Below are 668 nucleotides of genomic sequence, written 5' to 3' on the forward strand. Positions count from 1 at the left end.
CACATACACACACCAAACACACACGCGCGCACGCGCTCAAGCACCAAACCGCAAGCACACACACACCACAGGAATTCTTCAATGGGTGGGGTGGGTGGGGTGGGGGGACACAAGGGGAGTGCAGAGGGGGGGGGGGGAGACAAAGAACTATGTTTCGTCACATCCAAAGGCCATTTTGAACAGACCAATACAGATACAGATACAGTCTCAGTTTCAGATACAGATGGAGAATAATAAGCCTCACGGCTTTTCCACGCCTCTTATTGAAATATGTATTTTGGGGTTTGCATTTAGATCATACAGATACAGACCTACTATGATGTTTCGTTTAGATTACAACAAACATACTGATAATATTTCGGGTTTTTTTGGGTTGTTTTTTTTTTGTAATTTTGCTTTTGTTTTACTAAATCATTCTGAACAAAAATTCACATTACTTCTCATGTGTTCTTAAATGATGACAATCGTTCAGAACAAATCTGTGTTATTTATTTCGTTCTTTAACTCACTCAGTACGGCGAGTCCTCTCTTCTCCTCTACACAGACCCCTCGGATGTCCAGTGGGTGTCTGAATGACCCAACCTTTAGCTTCCGTCGTCAGAATTGTGGTATTATTTGTCAACATTCACCTCTTCAGTATAAGAGCCTTCCACTTGCAATATTTTGAT

This window comes from Babylonia areolata, chromosome 19, assembly GCF_041734735.1.
Source record: "Babylonia areolata isolate BAREFJ2019XMU chromosome 19, ASM4173473v1, whole genome shotgun sequence".
In the NCBI taxonomy this organism is placed as follows: Eukaryota; Metazoa; Mollusca; class Gastropoda; order Neogastropoda; family Buccinidae; genus Babylonia; species Babylonia areolata.